Source organism: Canis lupus, chromosome 8 (genome assembly GCF_011100685.1).
Source record: "Canis lupus familiaris isolate Mischka breed German Shepherd chromosome 8, alternate assembly UU_Cfam_GSD_1.0, whole genome shotgun sequence".
NCBI lineage: Eukaryota > Metazoa > Chordata > Mammalia > Carnivora > Canidae > Canis > Canis lupus.
The window spans coordinates 27,715,858-27,743,471 of record NC_049229.1 but is presented as its reverse complement, the minus strand read 5'-3'; the positions used below and the strand labels follow the sequence as shown (position 1 = coordinate 27,743,471).

Sequence of the window (27,614 nt, the reverse complement as noted above, 5' to 3'; positions counted from 1 at the left end):
TCATCTCACCAGTTTCAGTGTCCCATCCTGAGGGTTTGCTTTATCTAGCACTTCCATTCCCAGCTGTTTTACCTTGGGTTCCCCTAAATCCACAAGCCAATTGAGCAAACTTCCACAGCTTCTGAGAAAGCACTAAGAAAAGCAGAGAGATACCTTGCACACACTTGAGGTAGGATGTTGTCAGAATGCATGGAATGGTTCAAATGATTACGAAATCAGGTGGGCCAGGAGTGTGGCTCAGGGCACTTCAACTGTCTGCTACAAGATGTTAGTGAACTACAGGGAACTCAGGAAAACTGACCAACATTTTAGAACCTTGGATAATCAACCCATTCCCAGAACTATCAAATCAAGAATAGACATCAAATTCATTAAAATAACTTCTTTAGTCAAAACCTGAGGTATGCCAGTGAAGCAATCACTTTTCTCTCTGTAGCATTGTAGCTGTTCTCTCTTTATATCTCAGGTCGAATTTGTAGGTATTCAGAATGTTTTGAAAGTTATCTAGGTAAGTTTGTGGGACCAGATGAATTGGTACACCATCTTGCCTCCTCTCCTGTTGAACCATCTGAGGTATGCCATTGATTTAAAGCTAAGACCCATGAAGAAAAGTGTTTTACTTTCCTAGGGACTGGAAAACAAAACAGTAAAACAAAAATAAACAAAAACACCTGAGAGACCCAGCTCAGACATTTTAGAAAAAAACCAGAAAGAGGGGACAATGATTGTCCCATCTGAGTGGGATGAAAAAGAACAGGAAGTGACTGGGAGATACCAGGCAACATTTTACTTCTGAGGTACACGAATGAAGTCAGGAAGTTATATATTTAAGATTGTATATTTAAGGAGTCTATATATTTAAGACTATGTCAGATATAGTTTTACCCTGAAGGCCCTGCCATTATAGCAGAAGCACCTTTTGTGATACAGTGCATGGGAAGTCCTGCACAGAGGGGCAAAACTTTATTCAAAGTAGGGAAGGCCTTGCTCTCTCACGCCCAGCAAACCTCAGGTAGGAGCAGCAGAAAGTTGTGCAAGAAAAGCAGCACCATCTGTCTAAGGAACTGTCTACCTGGGACTCAATGTAGGGTTGTTTGCTTTACACATAACTGGAAAAGAAATAGCTTCCAGCTGGCTTCAGCTATATGTTAGGATAAGATACGTATTAGAATTGCCTTACTGCTGTAACAACCCAAAATCTCAATGGCTTACACCCACACAAAAGGCTTAATTCTTGCTCATCTCATAATGTTGTCAAGTTAGCAGGGCTCAGGGGCCCAGGCTTCTTTCATATTGTGGCTCATCTCTCCCCTAGAGCCTTGGAACCTCCATCCATCCCAAGTGCAGAGGGAGAGAGAGAGAATGATGAGGGATGGTGAAGGACCACCTGGGAGGTGGAGACCTGGTGGCCTACATGATTTCTATTTGCAATCTTTTACCCAGAACTAGTCACACCAGTCCCACCTAGATACTGGAGTCTGGGAAAAGTAGTCTTCCTGTGAGCCCAGGAAGGAAATAAAAGAGTTCGGTGAATACAGAGAGAGCTGTGTCACAAGCTGTATTTTATATATAATAGCACTAAATTATGTCTGCCAGAGAAAAGATTATCACTGACATAATCCTAAAAACTTAATTCTTTACACATTTCAAATTTTGGTTAAGAAATTACTTAAATTGATGCTCTTATCATTTCTCCCTGATAGCTGAATAGAACTTATTTTCTGAACTTTGCTCCCTAAGCTCTGTCAAGTTTCTGCCCAAATGCCACTTCTTAATGAGGCCTATCCTGAGCATCCCACTTAAAAATTGCAACCCATCCATTTCATCTTATCACTCTAACTCTGCCCTATTTTTCCCCAAGACATGTATCATAATATCACTTAATACATTATTTATTATATTTCTTTTTTATGGAATACCTTCCCTCCTTGAAATTTAAGTGCTAATAGAGCAGATGCTTTTATCTGATTAATCACCGAGGTATCCTGTGGCTTGCAACTATTCTTGGCACATAGTAGGCATAATGAATGAACAAATTAACAGGGAGCCTCAAGCATTCATCAAGAAGGAACCCAGAAACAGATCTGTACACCCATGTTCATGGTAGCATTATTCATGATAGCCAAAAGGGAGAAACAACCCAAATGTCCATGGAGGGATGAATGGATAAACAAAATGTGGTATACACATACAATGGAATATTATTCAGCCTTAACAAGGAAAGTGTTCACCAATTCCACTTCCAGATATATATCCAAAAGAACTGAAAGCAGGGTCTTGAAGAAATATCTGCATATCCATGTTCATAGCTGCACCATTCACAATAGCCAAGAGGTGAAAGCAATCCACTGGCCATTGACTAATGAATGGGTAAGCATATGTATATACATACAATGGGGTATTATTCAGCCTTAAACAAAAAAGAAGGAAATCCTTTTTCATGCTATAGTTTGTGGATGAACCTTGAGAACATTATGCTAAGTGAAATAAGCCTCTTTCTGGGTTCTCCCCCTTCCTTCTGGAACCATCTCAGAAGGAGTGAACTTGATTGATAAATATATGGACAAAGAGTTCAATCAAAACCTGGAGTGATGCCTGGGTGGCTCAGCAGTTAAGCATCTGCCTTTGGCTCAGGGCGTGATCCCAGGGTCCTGGGATGGAGTCCCACATCAAGCTCCCTGCATGGAGCCTGCTTCTCCCTCTGCCTGTGTCTCTGCCTCTCTATCTCTCCATAGCTCTCATGAATAAATAACAAAATCTTTTTAAAAAAATCAGAACCTGGAGTTTAGCATTACGGATCACATTGACCTATATGATGATGTGTTGACGGCCACCTCATAGCCCTCAGATGACAGGATAGCAGCACGGAGTCACCTCCTCCTGTTTGCCGGGAGCCAGCTCCAAGCTCAGCAACAAGACCCCTGTGGTTCTGCATGCCTACAATGGTCTATAAAATAGATGAGGTAGGTGGCAACTTCTCCTGCTGGACCACAGACCAGCAGCAGATTTGGGTAGGAATCTATAATGTGGTAGAGTTGAAATTTGCAGAGAATGGAGCAAATGGCCAATCCAAAGGGTATACTGAGGTGGTAAAAGCTTCTGAAAACTGTTTACAAATCATTGGAACTCCTACAGGAAAAATTCTTAATGTAGAAAAAGTGGACCAGAGGCCAGGCACGTGTTAGAACCCATCACAGTTTGAGGCATAGTCTCAAAAATGTGTGTCTGTGTCTCAAGACAGGGGATATCCCCATGGAACCACTTCTGAGATACTAGTGATTCTGCTGGTAGATGGACCATACCCTCAGCACCTTGGACCTTTATCTACCTGGAAGGTAGGCCCTACATGTGCCACCACACTTCAATTGCCCTCCTTCAGCCCTTCACCTGTTGGATCTATCCCCACCCCTAGTTCCATCCTCACCACCTCTCTCCTCAACCTTTGGAGTCCCTCCTTTTATGCATCCACTCTAAGCATATCATATCTTTTTAAAATGCAGAGATAATCAAGTGAAGTGATAGTCTAAGGGAAAATATATCTAGAATGTGGGAGAAACCATTTACCTGGAGAATTTTTTTTCTTCCAATTTTTTGTTTTGTTTTTACTCAAATGATACAATTTTCAGTTTTAATTCCTGATGGCAAACAGGAAAAAAAAGGGAGGCCTTGTTCCCCGTGTTGTCAGTGATTTGTCTTTCTGATAAGTTGAAAACTGTGTAATAAACTCGATGATGCTGTCAATCTTTTATACAGTTTTTCCTTTTCCAACAAAATATTTTAAAATAATTAATACGGTTGTGAGCTGCTTAAAAACTAAAAACAAAAACACAAATATTATATGCTTCCCCTTATTGAAGCAGCTAAAGTAGTCAAATTCATAGAAACAGAAATGGAATGGTAGTTACCAGGGACTAGGGGAGAGGGATATGAGGAGTTAGGGTTTAATGGGCACAGAGTTTCAGTTTGAGAAGATGAAAAAGCTCTTCACTGGCTTGACTCCCACTAAGTATGGACATGGTTCAGGAGTGTGCAAGTTTAGTTCATTTCAACAGGATACTGGTCACTGTGCCCAATATTCATATATGATGTATGACCTTACATTATGCATTTCTGTATGTTTTATAGTGTCCTGTGATTGTGACAGGAAACTGAAAGTGGACCAAGCATTTCTTTGAAGCACTTTGAGTGCTGCCACTAGCCACACTGAATAATATAAACTTAAATATCCATAATTCCCATAGTAAAACTCAGAGAAAGGGATAGAAAAACAGAAAAGAGAAAAAGATCTCCTTTATAGGAAAATAATATATATAGGGGAAATAATAAATATAGAAGAAATGGTTTAATGAGAAATCACCATTTTGCAATCCTTATTTAATAATTGATTCAAGGATAAATAGAGGATGCTAAAACCATTCAGTGAAAGTTTGTTGGAGAAAAAATAATGTTATTCAAATTATCACCCCACAGACTCTTTTTTAATTAAAAAGGGAAAAGATGTTTACAATGAAGATATCTGACAGACACACCTTAAGTTATCAGACTTTCTCGGTAATAACAGAAAAATTGGCATACTACACCTCTTTCTCATAAGCTATAAAAGAAACTATACAGATTCATCTATGTAGTATTCTTTTTTTTTATTTTTTAAGATTTTATTTATTTATTCATGAGCAACACAGCAGAGAGGAGAGAGAGAAAGAGTCAAAGACACAGGCAGAGGGAAAAGCCGGCTCCATGCAGGGAGCCTGACGTGGGACTCGATCCCAGGTCTCCAGGATCAGGCCCTGGGCTGAAGGCGGTGCTAAACCCCTGAGCCACCTGGGCTGCCCATCTATGTAGTATTCTTGCCAAAATGTTTAACTTGAATCTAATCATAGGACCAACACAGAACTGTGGTATATTCTACAAGACAACAGCTCAGACTTCAAAATGTCAATGTCAGAAAAGGAAAAAGAAAAGGTGGAGGGAAACTATTCTGTGTTAAAGAAGACTAAAGAGACATAACAGTAATACAGTATGCAGAAATCTGGATTTCATCTTGGATTTTAAAAATAAATGTAAATGCCATTGGCAGGGGGAGTTGAAACTTGAATATGGACTGTATGTTAGATGATATTATCAAGTCAATGTAAAATTTTTGTAAGCGATAACAGGTGGAATGTCACTAAGAGTGTCAAGATATTTGCAACTTATTTTAAAATGATTAATAAGGTATATATTTTTATGTGTTATATGTAGCGTATAAAAGTTATATACATATATAAGTATAAATAGAGACAGAGAATAGAAATAATGACCAACTTCATAACAGTAAGCATCTCTAGTGCCCAAACTGTGGTCTTGAAATAACATTTTTCACTAAAACTAGAGTTTCTAGAAAAAAAAATGGCTGATTCCAGGTGTGTGACAGAAAATGACAAAAAAACGCCTGGAATATCTTGTCTACCAAATACCAAGGAAATTATCAGACTGCTAGGGTTGCCACAAAAAAGTTCAGGAGACAACATAAGGAGATTTTCCTGGTCAAAGGTGGAACAAGTGGAACTTCAATCATGATACTAGTAATTTTGATGGATTGAAACAAATTAAATATATTTAAATCTATGAGGCCATAATCATATTGATATGTGTGTGTGCATATATATAATATATATGTACACATATGTTTTTATGTAACTATATATATATATATATATATATATACACATAAAGAATTGATCACCTTCAGGATGTGATAGGAATAAATTCATTATCTTGAAAGATGATTTACATAAAAACAAAGAGTGGTGCCTGGGTGGCTCAGTCTATTGAGCATCCAACTCATCATTTCAACTCAGATCATGACCTCATAGATCCTGGGATTGTACCCCCAGTGGGCTCTGTGCTCAGTGGGGAGTCTGTTTGAGATTCTCTCCCTCTGCCCCACTCACTATCTTTCTCTCTCCCTCTCTCTCTCTTAAATAAATAAATCTTTAAAAATAAATAAGTAAAAACAAAGAATCAAGGATCTATCCTCCTTTCCTACATGAACTATACTACTGGGTAGCCAAATGATAGATTAGAGGAGGTATCTCTTTATTAGTAATATTTAACAAATGAAATAGAAATTATTAAAATTAGAATATGTCCATTTTGTAAACGAATGAACTACTAGATATAGGCAGTAATCGTCAGTGGCTGTTAACATTCTGAGGGAGGCAACCAGATGTGCCTCCTATAGAACTGCCCAACACCTCCTATGCTCTTGCTTAAAGGATCATCAAACGAGAGACTGACCCAGTCCCTGGGTCCAGCTGCCAATTCTCAGGAAATAGCGAGGACAGAGAAACATGTTGAACTGTACCATAAGCTTGTAATAAGCAAAATTAGGTCAAAGGACCCAAATAAAAGGTAAGAAAAAGACAGCGATGATTAGGTTAACACTTAAAAGACATCTTTTTTTAATGGGCAAGGCTAACTCACAATTTCCAGAGACACTTTATCACTAAAGGATGGAACTATCTGCAAAGCAACAATTACTATAAAAGTAAATGGGGAAGACAGTGTTCATCATTAGGATAAGTCTTGTGGAAAGAGACTTTTGAAGTGAAAGGCCAAGTTTTATATTTTGGCCTGATTGTAGTTACAAAGGTGTTCATGTTTATAAAAATTCATTGCCATGTATCTGCTCTGTGCAGTTTTCTATATATTTTACATTCCAAAAAAATATTTTAAGAGAGAAACATACTTAGGAGACACAATAACATAATATGTAGACCTTGTTTGGATCCTGATTTGAACAAACCAATTAAAAAATATGTATGACATAATCAGGAAAATTAGAACATTGACTAGATCTTTGATGACATTTAGGATTAACTTTTAATTATAGGTGTGGTAATACTATTGTGTGTTTTAGGAAAAAAGTCATTATTTAAAGATACACACTGAAATATTTTAGATAATGTTTGAGATTTAATCCATTGGCAGTAGAAATGGCAGGTAGAGGTATAAATGAAACTAATTGACCAGTGTTGCTAAATGGTGAGATTGGTTTCAGAGTACACAGGGGTTCATTATATTATTATTATTCCTTCAACTGCTTACAATTAATTAATTTTTAAAAATATTTTATCTTATCTATTTGATAAAGAAAGAAAGTGTGAGCACGAATAAGGGGAGGAGCAGAGGGAGAGGAAGAAGCATAGTCCCCGCTGATCAGGGAGCCCCGTATGGCACATGATCCCAGATCCCAAGACTTGGGATCATGACCTGAGCCAAAGGCAGATGCTTAACGAACTGAACCATTCAGGCACCCCTTCCTTCAACTTTTGTAGGTATTTGAAATTTTCCATAACAAAAAATTTCTTTTATTGTCGTGATTTGGATGAGTATTTCATAAGCAAATGAAACACGGGCCCATAAGATCTGTATATCAACTACATGAGCAGCTTCCCCTCTTTTCAATTAACTGTTCTGAAAATTCTGTCTATATGGAATGATTATTTAAGTAAACCAAAACTTCAGAGCCAGGTAAATACCAGAGATCATAATGCTTCTTTCAGACCAATCTGACAAAATAAAACATATTTTAACTTCTCTCTGGAGGTTTGGAGACCATGAAGCACAGGCTAAATTGCAGTAAATGTACTGTCTGGGAGCTGATGCCCAGATTGGTGCAGCTTATAGGACAGAACCTTCCATATTCTGCAGAGTTTCAGGCCCAGACCCAAAAGCTGTCTTTGAAACACCTCCCACACTTGTTGAACAGCTGCTCAATCTCAAGTTAGCACCCAAAGGAAAACATAATAATATGGGTTGTTTTTTAAGGCCTCAATGCCTCAATTTTATCATGCTGGCATCAGCACCATATGCCTACTGGTGTGGCAAATTGAGAAGAAAATGTTTCTATGACCATGCTGCTGATTTTAAAAATAACATATCTAATGAGCCAGCTGTGATTAGACAAAAAAATTAATAATCATTTCTGCATTTTATTTCATACTAAACAGTTCTCAAATATTACTCCCCTCTTTACTAAACTCTCATACAGATACCATACAGATGGTCCATTTGATGGGTTCTATTTTAAACCAGCCACCAGGAGGATCATTGTTTTTATCAAGAGATAGGAAAAAATAGTTTATCCCAGGTCAAATGGGCAGAACTAAAAATAAAGTACGATTTTGACAAAATGACATATGTTTCATAGGGCAATATTGTCAGTTCATGGAGATACAATACTCTATCCCCCTGGAACTTCCAATACAGGAAATAAGGATTGACTTGAGTGCTAAACCATGCAATCAATATATAGTGATCAGAGCTGACAGTGCACATCTGCTTAGAGACCAAGTAGCTGTCAGGTCAGCAGGACTGGGCCATGAAAGAATGAATATATTGTGGTGCCTAAAGAATGTATTATCCAAAGCCATGTGGGAGGTGGTCACAGAAATATAGAAAAGCAAGTATCACTAAGGCAAATGTTGGCTGTGTGTGTCTAAACACTGTCCAGAGGACAGAGAACCTTAACCAGTGACTGCATTCCCATTCCTGTGAACCAAATGCATCAGACTATGGAGACTCAAGGCAGAGGTCACACCCACCTAACCTCGCTCCCAGATTGATTATCTGGATCCTGTAGGTTTTCTTTTTGATATTCAAACTAACTAGAAACTTTTTTTTTTTTTTTTAAGATTTTAAGATTCAGGGTACCTGGGTGGTTCAGTCAGTTAAGCATCTGCCTTGAGCTCAGGTCATGATCTCAGGGTCCTGGGATTGAGCCCCATATTGGGCTCCCTGCTCAGTAGGGAGTCTGCTTCTTCCTCTCCCTCTGCTGCTCCACCTGCTTGTGCGTGCCACACACACACACACACACACACACACACACACACAGTCAAATAAAATCTTAAAAGATTTTGTGGTAAGATTCTCCATTTATTGCTTTTCTTGAAAAAGCCCACATTTTCATGTGGCAAAAATCTGCTTGAACTGGGTAAAAGCTGTCACCTTCACTCCCCAATCAGTTACCTTCACTCAGCTCTCTTAACCTGCCTGGACCCCAAAGGCATCTCTGTTGACCACCCACCACCCCTGCCCCCTGCTGAATACCATCAGCTGATCTATTGCTCTCACTTCCTGCATTTTAATGAGAATGTATGTGCTCATCATACAATCTTCTGGTTCCACATGACTTCTCCATTTGGTCTTTTTATAGGGAGGGAAGGAGCTGATCATGGTGATGTGAGGACTCCTGCATATGTGACAGTTTTATATTTCATGGTAAAGTGTGACATTTTGATTTTACATATCAGTACCAGTAAGTCAGCCCTAAAGAGGTGGATCCACTCTTGGTATAACAACCCCCAGTGTCAGTCTTCAAGGCTGAGGATTGAAATACCACTGCTGCTAAAATCACAGTGGTGTGCACCCTCACTCAATGGTGTGAGATTGAACTACCTAATGTCACCATATGGAATCCAAAGAGGACATTGTTCAATTTTCATTTTATATTTAGAAAGTACTTCATGGTCTGATTTTATTTTGTAAATCACACATGCTCACATTATACTTTTGTGTATAGCTGTGTGTGTGTGTGTGTGAGAGAGAGAGAGAGAGAGAGAGAGAGAGAAAGTGTGTGAAATCTGAAAATAGGAGTTAGGGTAGTGGAAGAGCAATCAAAATAAAAGTTTGGGTTCAAAAATAAAATGATCTTTGCTTTCCTAGCACTTCTTGCAGCATACTCGATGTACATTTTGGTTGCTTTATCCTTTCTATTAGTATCATGTTTCATGGTTCTTTATTAATTGTGAAAGAATTCTTGCTTTTTCTAACTCTCAAACCTTATCTTCTCTACTTTGTTAATGTCATTGCCTCTGCAGTCACCCACTAGCCTCCTTTATTTTATAATTTAGAAAATGTCCACCTACATATTGTACCTCAATTGTGTCATCTGCCAAAAGGCAAGATGATTGGGAAAGAAAATCTTAAAAACACTTCCTACACTTTCACACATTGCAGAGGCTTTACATCACAGGCATTTGGGAGCCCCACTGTGTCTGGGAGAACTTTAGAATGATTCATGCAGGAAACAACTTGGGGGAAAATGAACTCTGAAAGATTTTCTTTAGCATGAGCATTGCAATGTTGCCTCATGGAAGAACTCTGAAATGTTTTAAGATCCTCCAACTCTTTCCACATTTCAGTCATAAACATAGACATCTCATTCATTCATTCAAAAAGTGGGCATCAAGCATCTACTATGTGCAAGTGACCAAAGACACACCTAAAGTCAATAGAAAGCAGTTTTCCTAAACTGGGTCTCAATGATCATAATGATGACAGTAATAAAACAGACAAGGACATTTTCTTGTCTTTGCAGCCAGCCACATGAGGTGAATTCAGTTGTTTTGTTTTCTGCATTATAAGATAGGACTATATGGCAACTTGTAAGAATTTCCAGGAAGTGTCACATAGATCTATCCTTATGATTTGTGTTTTCCTCCTATAAGGAGGTGTCTTTGGACATCAAATTAGAGTTCACTACAAATTGCAGCCTGAAAGCTGGCAACTACTTAAGGAATATTTCTCAGTATTGCTTCCAAGTAATTTTAAAAACATATCAGAATGTCAGAAACTCATTTTCTATCTCTGTCCTCCTCCCTAAATTGTTTCTATGTCAGCATCACTTGTGGTTGAAGCATCTTACAGTGAACAATGAATATGTGGCATACTGAGAAATCATAAATAAATCTCTTAAATTATGTTTTTGAAATCACATGCATTTGATTGGTAAGGCAGTCACACATAAAAGTATCCTGAGAAGCTCCTCAGTTTCATTTCTACAAAATAATACTTCCAAGACTGACATTTCAATAATTAAAATCAATCTTCGATGACAGAAAGAAGTATTTGGGTCAACTTTTTACCTGGGTTACAAACTAAGTTTATTTTAAATCTTGCTTTCTAAGAATCAAAGAGAATGACAGCAGAACATTAAAACGACCCCATTTTTGAAGGACTAAATATTGATCTTTTAATTATAAAATCGACAGTCTAGCTCCAACAACTCAAATAGGGCACCTGGCATTGACCTGGGAGTGGGTTTTATCCCATAAAGGTGTTATGTCTTACCTCTAATGAGTAATTAGACTTTAGTTAGAGATAGGAACATCAGAGATATATTTTAATGGAAACATTATTATAAATAAGATCCACTTTACTAAAAACTTGTTTCTTCTCCTGTGGACTCTTGACAACAAGTCGAGGAACTTAAAAACTTGACAAACAGTGTTATGGAAGCCATGTGTGTATTGTGGCGATTGTGTCGTGTTAAGTGTTAACTTTTAAATGACAGCTGTACTATTTTATCATAGTAACAAAATTATGACTTTGTGAGTTCCATGTGAGAAACATGTAATTAATTTTAAAACTGCCCAGCAATCTACAGGTAGGCTTAGAGATATGACAGCCAATAAAGACATTCGTTGGCCTCACAGGGGTAGGTTTGATATGGTATTTTATAATAGAAGGTGAAAAATATCGAGCCAAATACCAAGTACCATGCATTCTGTAAGTAACCACAGAATGACCTTCCAGGAGATAACATACATATTTACCTGTACTACCCAAAGCTACTACCAAGCTGTTCTAAACTTGAAGGACAAGGCAAATGAGTCACTTGCCTGGTATTTCTTTTTTTTTTTTTTTTTAGACTTATTTATTTATTCATGAGAGACACAGAAAGAGAGGCAGAGACATAGGCAGAGGGAGAGAAGCAGGCTCCCTGTGGGGAGCCTGATGCAGGGCTTGATCTCAGAACCCAACGCCCTAAGCTAAAGGCAGATGTTCAACCTGAACATCTGGGTAGCTGAGCTACCCATGCGTCCCTTCCCTGGTATTTCTTTTGCAAAGCAAGGACTGCAGTGAATCTATTCCACTCCAGAACCTCACACTCTGTAGTTAACTACTTAGGGTCTGTGTGGCCTTGGACAGTTTCCATAACCCGAGTCTACAATTTTTATCTATAAAATTAACCATTGTAATCTATAAAAACAGAATAGAAATGCCTATCTCACAACAACTGAATGTTGTTCAAAAGGTCCAATGAGGCAATGTGCTTTAGCAGTGTGTCTGATGAATGGTAAGTGCTCAGTAAATGAGAGGACTTTGTATTACCTTCCCCACTGAGGGAAGCAATGAGCTGCTCTGCTTTGCCTCTCTTCCTCATGCATGTGAGGTGCCCACCACAGCGGAAATGCAGCAGTTTCTTCTGGGTTCTTCCTAGGGTAAGGAAGTTGTACATCAACAACATAAAGTAAGCGAGTCCCTCTGGCACTGGTAGATGCCCAAAAAGGGAGGCAGTTTTCTGGAGGAGGCACTGCTTGGGAGAAAATGTGTGTATCCACTTCTGTGAAGTGGAGGCCAACCACTCTCCTGTAATTGAGAATGAATACCACATGTGCACACAGAAAACAGGTGAAATCATTTTTCTCATGAATGGAATTGAACTTTTCCCCCATGAGGATTTCTCAACTCAAGTCATTGTTTAAATACCACCTGCTCAAGGAGGGCCCCTCTGACGATCATGTTGAAAATAGGTCCCCATGTCAATTCTCCTTCCTTAATGTTTCCTTATTCCTTAACCCTGTTAATTTAATGGAATATGTTGTTTCCAAATTTATTATGTCTACTGATTATTGCCTGTCTCTTCCAGCTAGGATGTAATCTTTTGGGGGACAGGAATCTGTGTTACCTAAACAGTTGATAATTTTTTAAGTGAACAAATAAATACATAGATTTATTCACATCTGCTTGTATAGGCACACAGAAATTCAAGAAACTTCCTGAGAAAATAATAACAGTTGTTACTAGGGCAAGGAAAGTGAGAGAGAGAGTCTGGATGAACTGGGGGGTGGGGGTGGGAGGGAGATTTCAATTTTTGATTTTTGAGCCATGTGAATTTTTAATATGTGTGTGTATTTCAAGAAATCACTGTTTCTGAAGTCACCTGCCATCTCTGATAGGCCTGACTTCCATCTCTCAAAAGAGATCTCTCTTCCTGTTTTTCTCTTGGGCCCCTTTAATTTCTCTGTAAAGTTTCAAAATAGCAAATTTTCCCCACTACATGTACATTGGTATCTGTACATATCCTTTCTGTATAAGTGAATCTTGTAAGAAAAGTATAAAATTGAACTTCAATTTCAAAACAAAGCTATCCTACTCAAATATGGAATGTAACCAAGTCTTTAATAAAAGCGTCTCGTTAAACAGGAACAACAAAAAGTTGATTTCAAAGAGGAAGGCCAATTAGGAAGAGTGATGGCAGGATGCCTGGGTGGCTCAGTGGTTGAGCATCTGCCTTTGGCTCAGAGTGTGATCCCAGGGTCTCAGGATCAAGTTCCTCATTGGGCTTCCCATGGGGAGCCTGTTCTCCCTCTGCCTGTGTCTCTGCCTCATTCTGTCTTTCATGAATAAATAAATAAAATCTTTAAAAAAAAAAAAAAGAGTGACAGTGATCTTAGAGGGTTTGATAAACTGATGGTTCATGCTGGCAACTGCTTTGTCTGGCATTAGCCCTCTCTCCCAGAGGTCACATATCAGAAGGTCCATTGTGTAGCACCACATGGTGGGAACACGTGCTCTGGGATTTTCCCTGCTGAGCATTTCCCTGAGGCCTGATATTTGCTTCCAGGCTGTAACCTCCACCATCCTAATAGAAGGAAGGACTCCCTGGTATTAAGCCATCTGAGGGGAATGCCTCAGAGAGAATGAGAGAACACAAACAAGCAGATCTGCAATGTGGTGTGAAGAAAACAGAAGAGGCACGTGAGTTGGGATATGTTAAACATTATGAATTCATTTACACAGTCACCAGCAGAAGCCAAGTGATCTAAAATCAAGACAAAGCCAGGAACCTTGCCTTCACATCGCCAGTGTGTGGAACATACAGAAAAGCTTAAAATATAGATGCTTTCTTCTTTCCCTCCAGCCTTTTTTTCACCTCCCCTCCCACATTTTCCAGCCAGTTAGAGGCAAGTGAATTATTATTCTGGCCAAATTCTTCTAGGAAGGAAAGAGTAAACTCAATCTATCTTCACTTCTCTCCTCTGACAAAGTAGGTAAGACAGTGTTGATATCAGTCCTTTAACTCACTGGATTTTGTTCACAGGCATTTAATGAGTATTCGTTAATACACTGTGATAAGCAATGCAAAATTATGAAGCATAGCAAAGTGATAAAGGCCATGAATTATAAATCTCTAAACCCTTATGCAGAAAACTAATTTCTTCTTACTGCATTAAGATCTGACTATCCCTAGATCCAGTGCCTTTTGTGTACATCTATGAATTTTAATTAAGTAAATAATTAAAATCTGAAGAAAGGAGTCATTTCTAAAATTTTATTTATTTATTTTTAGGTGAAGTATAGTTGACTAGGTGACGTACAATGGTCAGTTCCATGTGTAACATAGTGATTCCACATTTATATACATTACAATATGCTTCAATATGAAGATAAGTATAGTTATTATTTATCACCCTACAAAGTTGTTACCATATTATTGACTATTTTTCCTATGCTGTACTTTACATCCTATGACTTATTTATTTTATAACTGGAATTTTGTCCCTTTTAATCCCCTTCACCTATTTCTCCCATCTCCACTGCTCCCCTCTAGCAGCCACTCATTTGTTTTCTGTGTTTATGAGTCCTCTTCCATCTTGTTCATTTGTTTTGTTTTTCAGATTCCGCATATGAGAGAAATCACACGGCATTTGTGTTTCACTGTCTGACTTAGTTTGCTTAGCATAACACCCTCCAGCCAGAAAGGGGTTATTTCAAATATAAAGATTTATTCCTAATTTTTCACAAAATCATTTCCCTTTATACAACATATTGGTGAACAGTAGTCCTTTCAGCACTGAAAATTGTGAAAGTTACATATTACAATAACCTGTAAGTGTCTTGTATTAAGACAAAGCCTAAAAGCATATTTTAATCGATTTGTTAGCTTAGGTATTATATTTAATCCACTAACCTAGAAAATTATGTTAATGTAATTGGAAGTTGAAAGCTACATATTCAAAATTGTGTCTTGATATTTCTCAGTGTTGGCCATTGCTTCTATCCTGAAAGCTTATGATGACACTGAGATTGTGCCCCCCCAAACAAGACTGTCCTATGATAGCAGAGCAGCAAGTAGTTGACTTCTTTCCTACTTACCACCATGACTATAGTTCTCTCTTCCCTGAAGGAGTCACACAATGAAAGAAGAGCAGACCCCATAACACCCAAAGGTTATATGTGCTTACTCAGCCCCTTAGATCCTCTGAGCAGCACCCGCAGAGAGAGGACTTCAGACCCCAAATAACGTTTCTGGGAGCAGCAAAAAGAAGGCACAATTCCGCTTATGATAGTCAGAGACTGCAACATGGTCTATGAAATTGGGCTTTCCAGAGCACTAAACAGAAGTCACGCTTTGGTGGTCAAGTGCTGGAGGAAAGGCCAAGACAGAGCCAAAAGCTCCAGCAGTTGCCATGGCAGCAGCAACAGAACTAGAAAAGGTTTCCAGATGCAGGTCTGTCTCAAGAGTTTGTAATGCAGTCACATGCTGTCTGTGTTTACCACATCGAAATGAAGACAGATACAGTCTGTTTTCCAAATCCACCAGTCAGTTTGCATTAAGATTATCTGGTGAAATTATGGAGGGGCAAGTGTGATGAGCTGTCTGCCCTGGGTTTGTATGTTAGTCTGCAGTAAAGAAGGCTCTGGCCTTTCTCCCCAGCTTAAGCAGGAAATGTAGCATAAGCCAATAGCTGAGGTAGGTTTAGCTTGGTTGGCTGAAATTTCTAGTTACAGTATAACATTTACCAGTCTGCAGAATGATTGATCCTATAGTGGAACTGATTTGGTCACGGAGAGCCTGGCTGGCTTAGTCAGTACAGCATGACTCTCCACCTCAGGATCGAAAGTTCAAGCCCCACTTTGGGCGTGGAGCCTACTTCAAAACAAAACAAAGCAAAACACAACAAAAATCTGATTTGGTCACTATATACTATTATTTGGAAATATTAAGAACTATCCCAGATTCTACAGGGAAATGTTCTTTGAATCTGAATTCATTTCAGAAAAAGCAACAAGGGAATATTTCCTTTTCTCCTTATTCCTTTAAGGAATTGCAGAAGAAAATTAGGCTCTCATTGCATATTGTCAACTTTTTCCCTGGGACAAGAGACCAGACTCTGAGATGGGGGTGCATTCTTTAGATAAATTTTACCCTTCCTACATCCCAGGAAAGATCAAGTTACTTTTTTATTGTGCTAAAGTATATATAAATTTACCATTTTAACCATTTTTAAATGTATAATTCAATGACATCAGGTATACTTACAATGTTGTATGACCTACAGCACTATCCATTTCTAGAACTTTTCATCATCCTAAACAGAAGCTCTATGCCCATTAAAAAATAGCTCCTCATGGCACCTGTGTGGCTCAATTGGTTAGGTTCTTGATTTTTGGCTCTTGATTTTGGCTCTGGTCATGATCTCAGGGTCATGAGATGAACCCCAAGTCAGGCTCTGTGCTCAGCAGGGAGTCTGCTTGAGGATTCTGTCTCCCTTTCTCCCCTGCCACTCCCTCTGCTTTCACATGTGTATTCTCTCTCTCAAATAAATAAATCTTTAAAAAAATAATTCCCCATTACTGCCTCTCCTAAGCCCCTAGCAACCTCTATTTAACACTCTGTTTCAATGAATTTGTTTATCCTAGATACCTTATATAAGTGAAGTCATACAATATTTGCCCTTCTATGGCTAGCTTTCAGTTAGCATAGTGTTTTCAAGATTTTTCCATGTTGTTGTATCTATCAGAATTTCCCTCCTTTTAAAGGTTGAATGATATTCCATTGTATGTATGTACAACATAAACACATTGTATGTGTATTTTGTTTATTCCTCTGTCAATGGATGTTTGGTTTGTTTCTACCTTTTGGCTATTGTGAATAATGCTGCTATGAACATTGATGCCAGGTATCTGTTTGAGTCCCTGCTTTCAGTTCTTTGGAGCATATACCCCAAAGTGTAATGTGATAATTCTGTTTAATTTTTGAGGAACCACCAAACCATTCCCCACAGTTTGCACATTGGTGCAATGCACATTAGCACAACATTGCCTATATTATTTTACATTCTCATCAAGTTTCTCCTTTGAATGCCTTTGGAAAGATATAACTTCTGTGTTATTTTCCTAAATTTCAAAGTGCTAGGGGAAGATTGCCAGTAGAGCCAACCCTGTGAGTCAACGTTCAATACATTTCCTTAATGTCATGCTGAAACCCTGATAATTTAAAGTCAGTAAACATTTCTTGCATGCCTAAAGTACCAAGCTTTAGGGATCCAAAGAGCTCATTGCTTAATGAGGACGACAGACATCTATGTGCAAAAATGTAGTGTGATAAATCCAGTAATAGAAGGATGTGCAAAAGGGCAGCCCAGGTGGCTCAGCGGCTTAGCACCGCCTTCAGTCCAGGGAGTGATCCTGGAGACCCGGGATCGAGTCCTGCGTCGGGCTCCCTGCATGGAGCCTGCTTTTCCCTTTGCCTGTGTCTCTGCCTCTCTCTGAGTGTGTCTCTCATGAATAAATAAATAAAATATTAAATAAACAAACAAATAAATAAATAAATATTTTAAAAAAAAGAAAGATGTGCAAGGCAATAAAAGAGCAGAAGAAACTTTGCAGAAAGGATCACTGATCTGGGTTTTGGATGATAAAACAGGAGTTTGCCATATAGGAGGAAGGAGAATAGCCCAAGTAGGAAATAGTAAGTTCAAAGAAGATCTAAGAACACGGCATTCTCAGGAAATGAAGTATAGGTCATTATGGCTGCAGTTTACTCCCTGGCTTCTGGCCTATTCGTATCCCCTCATAAACTCTGGATAGGGGAGGAGGACATGTGTATGTGTAGGCATGTGTTCATATATGAACTTTCATCTGAGGGTAGGAAGCAGTGGCCTTCATCAGGTGGCATCCAGTCTTGGGATCTGTGGTCAAAAGTAGGAGCATAGAGATTCTGAGTTAGGAAGATGATTGCAGAGTGTTTCTGACTCCTTATGGCATGTAAGTGGTTTTACCATACAAAATTTTAAAGCACCTAAAGATAGGAAGTATGACCCACTTAGATCTTTAGAAAAATCACTTCTAATTGATTCAATTTTAGCAGTATAGTAGACTAAGAAACCTGAAACCTGCCTCCCCACTGCAACTCCTAGAAAAAGCTTATAAAATACAATAAAAATTATTATAAATGCAAAGCCAAATTAACACATACACAAAATAGGCACATCATCTGTGCCAGAAAAGCAGTCACTGGAAGCCAGATCAGCAACCTGAAACTGTAGGTTTCATGGTGGGTCTGTCCACCACTTGGGTACAGTCATTCTATAGTGCTACATCCTGGGTGTATCTATGAAGAGGTTTCTCACCAATGTCAGAGTAGAGTTTTGCCTTCCCATCCCACCTAGGGTGCTAGTGACATGGTTTGTCCTATAGCCATTGCCTATAAATATAAAGGAACACAAGACATTAGTTTTCCATTTGTGTACTTTTAAAAGCACACAAAAAGAAAATAGACTTTTAAATCCACCAGTTTTTTCCTCCTGCTCAGCACCTTTTCTAAAATCTGTCTTTTCCTTACATTCTTTTTTCATTAAACAGTCTTCAATTTTTCAAAACAGAGGAGGATTGATTAGGACCTTTGTTCATGCTTCAGGTGTTGCATTCTCAGAAGATGAAATGCTTCTTCAAAAATCCTTTGCAACCAAGCTCTCAAGTCAATTACTCTCCTTTTTTTGGTAATGTAAAACAAATTGTACCATTAGTCATTTCACACGAGCAAAACATCTCCCTCTGTGAAAACCACCAACCCATTTGGTCTAAAAAACTAAAGGATGAATCACATTTACCCAATGGATAAAACTTGATCATTTGTCCATATGTCATCACTAAAACTGACATGGCGGAAGTCGCCAAGGGGAGGCGATAAACAATAGCTCTAAAGAAAGAAAAATAGTGAATGGGTGACGGGCACTGGGGGTTATTCTGTATGTTAGTAAATTGAACACCAATAAAAAATAAATTAACTTTAAAAAAAAAAAAGAAAGAAAGAAAAATAGTGGGGATCCCTGGGTGGCTCAGCAGTTTAGCACCTGCCTTCGGCCCAGGGTGTGATCCTGGAGTCCTGGGATCAAGTCACACGTCGGGCTTCCTGCATGGAGCCTGCTTCTCCCTCTGCCTGTGTCTCTGCCTCTCTCTTTCTGTGTGTCTCTCATGAATAAATAAATAAAATCGTCTTAAAATTTTTAAAAATTTAAAAAAAGAAAGAAAATAGTTCTTGAATTCTCATCAAACATGTCTTTGTTTTAAAGTTTGACTCTGTTTCCACCAGGACGTTAGTTGACATTTTCACTTACTTTTTTACCTACAATTGAATAGTTTCCACCAGGACGTTAGTTGACATTTTCACTTACTTTTTTACCTACAATTGAATAGCTTTAAAAGAGCTGTTTTCAAAATAAGTATTCCTAAAGCCAGCGTACAGAAAAAGCAATATTCCCAGGTGACTTTTTTTTATGGTACTTAGGTTATCGATGAATGGCTCGTGCAGATGCCCTTCTTACATCTAAAGAGTACAAGAACATGCTTACATCTGCATCATTTGTTTTTTAATATAGTCGACCTTGGAACCAAGTATTGTCAGATAGGAAATCAGAACCAGAGCAAAATGACCCAAGTTCACATTGCTTTCTCTAAGCCCAACCTGGATCTCCTGAGGCCATTGCTCGTACTCAAAACGTACACTCACTTCTGGCAATTGTGTCGTATACCAATGGAGCGTCCTCTAAGAAACTGAAAACTCTACTAATTGGCCTTAATCTCTTTATGCTATTTGGCAATCATTTCCCAAAAAATTCATTGAGAACGCTGTAATAGCAGCTCCCACATCACTCTTACTCAAAGGTGGAATGCTACCATTAAAAATACTTTTTTTTTTTTTTTTGGGCCTCACTAGTCTCCTTCATTTTCATTAAGTAGTTTTTTTTGTATGTTTGTTTTTTTAAGGTTTTTTTTGTTTTGATTTGATTTTTTTACCTGTCTGGGCGGGTCATGGCAAAAGAATGTTGTTTTTTTAATAATAAAATCACATTCATGTTGTAGTTCTTCAAGTTGTTGGAAAAGGTCCCCTTCTGTATCCACTAAAGAGAGGTATGATTCAGGGGTGCCTGGCTGACTCAGTCAGTGGAGTGTATGACGCTTGATCTAGGGGTTGTGGGTTTGAGCTCCACATAGGATGAAGAGATCAGTTTTTTTTAAATAAATTAAAAAGAAAAAGAGAAAGGTATGATTCAAAGAGAGGGAAATATAAACTAGATTTGTGGTAGCTTGATCCAGGTGCTTTGCATGTGATAGCTTCTTTAATCCCATTTTGTAATGTAGCTATTATCATCTCTGATTTGTAGTTGAGGAAATTAGGGTTCTCTAACAGGTGTGGTAGGATGCTCAAGGCCACGTATGGAGTCAGAGTTTGATCCCACATGGGTCTGGCCAGAAGGCCAGTGATCTGTTTCTTCTTATTACCCAGATTTTCATATAACCTATTTGAATGACATTTATGAGAAGACACCGAAATTCATCTGATTTAATTTCTGGACCCAGGTTTGTTTTCTCCTCTTTATTTAATCTACAAGTTGCTTATATTTGACCCCTTTTAGGTGACCATAATGTAAGTAACACAATTAAACAATCCCCTATTATACAACTCAAAGCTTCCGTGTCTTCCAGGCAAGGTAGGCAAGCTCTTTGCCTGCATCAGGGTCTAAATACTGTCATCAAGCGGGCCAATATTCAAATTCTCAGGGGTTGTGGAGGACTAAAAAGTCCTGTGTGTAAGCATCTGAGAGATGAGTAATAGTCACTTAATCTGACAAATACTTACTAGGTGGCAAATAAAGCTGACCTGACTCCTGCGTCCATTAGGCAGCCTTAGCAGGGGAGAACGGGAATGAAAAGTGAAGGAGGAGGAATGACACAAAGGGGAAAGGCCTCAGGGCCATATCACTTGCTGAACGGAACTGAGAGTGTAGAGACCAAACCTCCCACTTTACAACATCAAGGGCTGTGGCTTTTAATTGCATCTGGGGCTTGGTAAAGCTTTCTCCTCCATTAGAGAACCTTCCAATTCCCACTTGAGAGCAAAGCAATCAAGCTTGGCAGATAGCAAGCAGCCCTGTGATGACAACAATGCTCCGACATCAAGCATGTTGACAGAACAAGCTGACAAGTTCGTACCCTCTATGCGGGATTGTGAATTCTCAAATGTGTTTTGCCACCTTCAAGTGTGGACAGATGTATTAGGGAAAAAAATTACTTCATTGCAAATTAGGTTTTTCATGTATTGCTCAGCAGCCCCTGTAGTTTTGACAGGTGCAAGAGAGGCGGTGGAAGTAGGTTTGTGAATCTAGCCACGATGCCTCAATGCCTCCCCCAGTTGCACGACATGGATGCTCAGCAGGATGTGTTGGCATTTGTCCCATCAGGATGTAAGTGACAAGTGTGCTGTTTGGAAGAAACCTTCCTAGTGAAACTCTCCCCACCTCCATCTTTTAACTTTTATGGTGAATTCCTGTAGGGAGTTTATTGCGTGCCAAGTACCGTTCAAAGTATGTGTAACTAATTATCTTCACATCAACCTGAGAGGTGGCCATTGTGTTTACCCCATGTCACAAATGAGGAAATAGAGACACAGCAGTTAAGGATCTTGCCCATGGTTACCTTTATAAATAAGTAGCAGGGCCATGGTTTGAACCTAAGTAGCAAGACACTGGAGTCCACACCATATGCAGGACCTTGCACTGAGAGGCTAGAGATGCTGGGATTCCGCCTTCCCTCTGCCGCTTCCTAGTAGCAAGGGCTACGTTCATGGAGTGCACACTGTGGTCCCAGCCCTGTAGGACGTGAGTACTATTGTTATCCTTACAAATGGGGAGACTGAGCCTTACGAGGGTAAGAAACTTGCCCAAGGTTACAAAACTAATCAGAGTTGAAGCCAAATGAACAACACAATCTCTCTGACCCCAGAGGTCTTAACTACTGCCATGGCCTGCCTCTGCCCCGTACTCACTGTCTTGAGTATTTGACCTCTCTAAACTTGACTTTCCTCATCTGTGAAATGGGCATAATACTAATAACTATCTCAAAAGACGAATGTGAGGCTGAGACAAAGAAAGGTATATGAAGATGATCTACAATCTATAATGTACTAGATTAATTCTAGATACTATCATTTTTTCTGAACTGCTCTAGATTTGACCCTTAGCTCTTTCAAAGACTTCTCTAACCATTCCACCAATTAAATGCAAGTTTCTCAAGGGTGGAAACAAAGATTTCTCTGCTTGCAATTTTATCTCCCATAGAATTTGGCATAGAATTTGGATATATGGTTAGGTACATAGTTAGAGCCTGATAAATTTTTCTTAAATAAGTAAAAGCATGTGGGACAGCAATGCTAGAGGTTTTGTCAGAGGAAGCTTGGTTAACTCATTTTGGAAAAGCTATTTCAGGTTTTTAGCCAATAGTTGTCCTAATTATAATAATTATGAAATACATATATGTTCTTTTACTTTAAAACAATACATGAACTAATGTAAATCAAATCAATGTGGGAAAATACACACAAAGCCCCATCATTCCGTAAATCCCTTAATTTGAGGCATCTGTTCCTCCACAGCTATTCCAAAGGCTCATGTAGTTAGAAGAAAGAGAGTCTATTTTTTGGGAAACATGTAATTAATGTAGCAGGACTAGTGAAAATGACCTCCCTTTCCTAGAATTTTCTAACCTATTCTTTACTTTACAAAGATAAACTCTCTAAATTGTGTGAAAGTATTCTCTCTGCTATCATTTTGATCAGTGCATGGCCAATATATTAGCAATCACACTTTCTATAACACGTGCTGTAATTCACATTCTTCTCCAAGCAAATTAATTCAATCCTCAAAGCTGAAGGCTTTGGCATGTGTTACCTTTATATGAACTGAGACATAATTCAGAGGGTAGAGGAGGGAAGAAAGAAAAGAGGACAAATCATTTGCTTCCATCCCCCCACCAAGTGGTTTTGTGCAGGGAAACCCCAGACAGTGCTGTATCATGTCTATGTCTTAAGTCCTGAACAGGGTAATGGCAAATAACTAAGCCTTTTCCCTTCAAAGATGACAAGTTCTTTATATGTCAGGGTCTTTGCATTTTGTTGTCCTTCAGTCTGTGGGGCGTGTCCCCATATCCCCCCTTGGGTCCCTCTTTTCCATCTTTCAGATTCTTTCTCAAAAGGCCTTTATCCCTGGTTAAAGTAGTCCCCTGCTCAGTCCCACCCAGTAAGCCTGTTAAAGCATCTCCACAACACTTACCTGGGCCTGAAAACATCTTCTTTGCTTCTGTGCTTATTATCTGTCTCCCTCAATTTGGGCATAAGCTCCCGTAGGGCAAGCAACTCTGTTGCATTCCCAGATGCTTGGCATAGTACAGGTGCTTAATAAACATGTGTGGACTTTTCTATGGGGAGACTGGTCCTCCTCCTCGCAAACCTCACTCCCACACCCATCCCCCATCTCCATGCCAGAGAAGCAGTACTGAAGGTACATCCAAGATAGTGGCACTCCCTGGCCCTTGGCAGTGCCCTGTAGTTTCATGGCCATTGCAGCACTGTAGTTCTGTCTGTGGCACAGCCTCAGCTCAAATCCTGATCCACACACTTGGAGTACTGTTTCAAGAACTGTGTAATGACTGCCAGGGCACAAATTCCTGTGCCTGCTTTTAGCAGCTGGGTGACATGGGGCTAATTATTTAATCCTCCTAGGCCTGAATTTCTTTATCCTCACGAAGAGGATATAAAGCACCTATCCTGCAGAGTTGTGAAGATTCATTGAGATAATGAATGTCCTGGGCTGTGCCCAGGGCCTGCCACAAGGTAAGCTCTCAATAAATTATAGCTGTGAATTTATTAACAATGGAAGATCATTTATACTTGTGCCTCTAGTCCCTCCCCCACGGTGGACTCCACTAATTGATTATATCATTCTTTCTCAAAAAAAAAAAGCTTCACAACCTTCATGTGACACCACTCTTTTCTAGAGGGCCACTACCAATCAATCATTCAGTGTTGGTGTGCAGACTGATGCCTATTAGCTCTTCCTGATTCAGGAAGCCTTTAACAGCCTGTCGACAGTATTATTAACATTGAGCTTGATGTCCAAAAGGAGATTGGTAGTTAATTTTGCTTCTGGAGAAGTGGTATATTCAGCAATATACATCCATGAACAAACTCACTAACGTGGGAGAAAGAATAGTAATGGGAGAACCTGCTCTTGATAGATGACAGTGGAGAGGAGGGCTCTGCCTCTTCCCATTAGGTCTGGCTCCCAAGATGTTATAAAATCAGGAGTATCAGGAGGCAAGTTGTGAGCAGTGCTCTGATTTACTCTCTGGTAGATTCCTTTAGATGTAATAGCTCTGATGGAAATTGGAAAAAATCATCACTCATGATTGGCTCCCTTTGAATTCTCATTAAATATTCCAAATACCTCCTGATAACTTCTGGATTCCAATCAGTATCAATAGAGAACTATAATTTTTAACAACTTATTTTTAAATGATAGAGTCCAGCAGAATAATACTTTTTTGCTACCATTTTAGAAGTGACAATGAGATTATTAAGGAGCTTTTCCAACAACTGAGGAGCCTGCTGGCTTGGATGGATAGTCATAATGCTTTCAGAATAAAAATGTGAAGAGGCTAGAAAGATGAACTATAGAAGTAAAAATAGAAAGTGAGGCCTGTGTTTAATTTGCTTCTGTTATGTTTGGCCCTCCCTCTAAAAGCAAATTAGGAGATGCCAACTTTCCCACATCCTCAGATTCTCTTTCATATTCCCACTTTTAGTGGGTTTTCTTCATTTCCTGAAGGACGCAGTGCCCCAACTTTCTCCCTCAGTTTCATCATCAAATCTTCCCCCAGGAGATTAGTTGGGGGAAAAGCTAGTTAATACCAGAGTGGAAATGTCTAGTGACCTAATATTTCCTCTTACAGACTATATACAGACTTTATGACTTTAGGACTTATGGGCTGAATTGTGTCCCTGCCAAATTCACGTGTTGGAGTCCTAACCTCCAGCAAATCAGAATGTGACTGTTTTGGGAGATAGAAGAAATAATTAAACTTAAATGAAGTCATTGGAGTGGGCCTTCACCAGTATGACTCCATGTCCTTATAAGAACAGGAGATTAGGACACAGCCACAAAGGGAAGACCACTTGAAGATAGAGGGAGAAAATAACCATCTACCAGCCAAGGAGAGAGCCAACCCTAACTGACACTTTGATTTTGAACTTGTAGCCTCCAGAACTGTGAGGAAATAGATTCTTGTTGTTTAAACCACTCAGTCTGTGGTACTTTGTTATGGCGGCCCCAGCAGACTAACACAAGTAGATTTGGAAGACAAACTTATGTTAGAATCTCAACTCTTCCGTTTAGTAATTGTGAAATCTCACATGGATCACTCTCTGAGCTTCACTTTTCTCAACTGTTAATGGAGATGACAATGCCTGACTTATGGGGTGCTTGTAATGATTAAATGAGACAATATCCATTACTGGTAAGCATAGTACTTTCATGATACCTGGAACTTACTAGCATTTCATCAAGTATTATTGTTACCACTAATTACTACTTTTATACTGGAATTTTAACTGGATACAGATGAATGAGATCAGTATTTTTATACCATCACTTGTTTTTACACTAATGCAAATACTCACAAAATATTTATTCCTGGATCACACCACGCTGGTGGCTTCTCACTCCTAAGGGGCCCTTAATTCCCATACAGATGGCATTGCAAGCTACAGGTGGCCTTGATCTTCAAAATGTAGATAAGAATTGTAGAAAAATATAAGCAAAGTCCATCCTGCAATAAAGGAGATGAGAAGAATCTGCACTAACAAATGAAATTTTTTTAAAGATTTTATTTATCTATTTGACAGAATATAAACAGAGAGAGCAGGAGGCAGAGGGAGAGGGAGACAAGGAGGGATGTGGGGCTTGATCCCAAGACCCTGGGATCATGACCTGAGCCAAAGGCAGACGCTTAACCAACTGAGCCACCTAGGCACCCCAAATGAAATAAATTTTAAACTTAGAGAATTATCAGTGATTATGTTTAGAAAAATAGTTTATTAAATGGTAATTAAGGAAGCATCTTGTTTCTAATTAATTTTCTGAGAAAGCCTCTTAAATGTAGGTTTTCAGATAAATGACTTATAAAAGTTATGTGATTATTATTGTTTCAGGTCAGACACATTAAATTTCTTTTTTTTTTTTTAAGATTTTATTGATTTGAGAGAGTGAGAGAGAGGACACAAGTAAGGGGAAGGAGAAGCAGAAGAAGTAGAGGGAGACAAGCAGACTCCCCAGTGAGCAGAGTCCAGTGTGGGGCTTGATCCTAGGGCTCTGAGATCATGACCTGAGCCAAAATCAAGAGTCAGACTTTCAACCAATTGAGCCACCCAGGTGACCCCAAACACATTAAATTCCAAAAAGCATTCTGAATTTTGACATTTAAATTATTTTTCATCTATATGGCTTCTCTAGCAATCAAAACTTCTGATAAGAGAAAGGAAGACATCACTAAAACTAATACTGTATCCCCTACCCTACAGTTTCACAAAAAGGTTATAAAACAGATAACTCAAAACTATTTACCCACAAGGCATTCTCCATAGTCAATACAAATGTGTCACATTGCGTTGCATCATACCAGGAGCAGGAATAGAGCTTCTTTGGACCTCTGGGTTCTAGGATTTTATAAGTGAGCACAATAACATCAATGGCCTATTTTAATGCTATCCCCAAGCTTTTATCAATTAATGTAGGTAAAGCTGAGATTGAACAGCCAGGTACAGAACACCAAAATATAAAACTGATGGAGTCTTTCTTCTGAGTTTTGCCCCCAGTGTGCATACTCTATCCTGGGCCATTCCTTGCCAGCAGCGGTGAGCTGTCCCCTCTTTGTCTCTCTACCCCAACTGTGGCAGGAAATGTCTCTATTCATTTATCCAGCCCAGAATGTTACCTGCCCTGCAGCCGTATTTTCTATTCTGTCCCCCTTGTTCCTCTTGCAAGGCTGTCTCCTCCATTCTCTGGTGCCCAAAGCCCACTACAGCCTCCTGTTCTCAATTATCTCTTTTACCTATGTCCCTATGCAATACAGCTAATCACTCTGTGCAACAGACTCCAGAAAGCCTGAGCAGAGAGGCTGAGAGGAGGGAGTACCTGGGTCCCACTCTCATATCAGGCCTCTGGGAGTTCCAGCAGTACAGCTGTTAAGACTGTATCATTAGATTGTCAATCAAAACCTTCCCAAATCTACAATTGACTCAAATAAATACACATTAAAAGCTTGGAAAAAATCGCCTAACAAAAGAAAAATAGACAAAACTTTGATATTTTTAGGCTTCTTTTCAAATTAAAAAAAATTTTTTTTTAGAGAGAGTGGGTGCACATGGAGGGGAGGAGCAGAGGAAG

The 27,614-nt window shown here is 39.1% G+C and overlaps 1 long non-coding RNA gene across 2 annotated transcripts in view; it reads left to right on the top strand.

The window, feature by feature from the left end:
* The window catches only part of LOC111097033, an 82,600-nt gene that overhangs the window by 53,486 nt on the left and 1,500 nt on the right, over positions 1–27,614 (top strand). Inside the window, exons 2-3 of one of the 2 annotated variants that reach the window (XR_005363249.1) lie at positions 9,200–9,264; positions 13,676–14,192. This is a non-coding gene — a long non-coding RNA (uncharacterized LOC111097033). Of the gene's footprint in view, positions 1–9,199; positions 9,265–13,675; positions 14,193–23,893; positions 24,005–27,614 lie in introns of those variants that run through there. The other variant, XR_005363250.1, reaches the window with a different exon arrangement.